Raw genomic sequence first — 749 nt, forward strand, 5'->3', positions numbered from 1 at the left:
GATAGATAGATAGATAGATAGATAGATAGATAGATAGATAGATATAATATAGATACTCAATGAAAGTTCTGTAAATTGATTGGTTTTTCAGTGTCTCACCTGAAAGCTTGCTTGCTTTCCACAAAATCCTAATGTAAAATAGATTTATAGATTTACTATATAATTAGCATATTTTTTATTTTTAATTCAGATGCCTACATTTTTGGGTTTCTTAAAGGAAGGTAAAAAGGTAAACTTTAATCTATTTAAGGCTCACCTCAAGCAAAATGTTCACTGCCATAGCACTGGTGATGGACAGGGGAATAATTCTCATATATACTGTTCAATAGCAAAGATTAATTTCATGCTTATCAATACATCTTCTCTTGGTATAGAACTAATGATAGCACCCACAATTTTTATGGAAAATATTGCTGTTGATAACAATGGTTCTGTTAACCAATATCACTTCATAAACTCAATTTAAAAATGTTTGAAAACTACAGGGTCAAGAAAGTATATATGAGGGTATTGGAAATGTTTCTGTTTTGCTCATGAGTTACCAAGACTCAAAAGTCAATTACTTAGAAGACCATTTTTGAGTGGAGCCATTGTCTAGCCACGAGTTGAAAGGCAAATATTTAAAACGCAAACATCCAGGGTTATGTAACACCCTAAGATTTCATTAGTTGCTTACCACAACTGAAACTTTAAATTAATGACTCACCTGTTTTAAGTCTCAGATTCCACATCTGTAAAGTGGAAAGCAA

The sequence above is a fragment of the Myotis brandtii genome, unplaced genomic scaffold, assembly GCF_000412655.1.
Source record: "Myotis brandtii unplaced genomic scaffold, ASM41265v1 scaffold337, whole genome shotgun sequence".
NCBI classification, from domain to species: domain Eukaryota; kingdom Metazoa; phylum Chordata; class Mammalia; order Chiroptera; family Vespertilionidae; genus Myotis; species Myotis brandtii.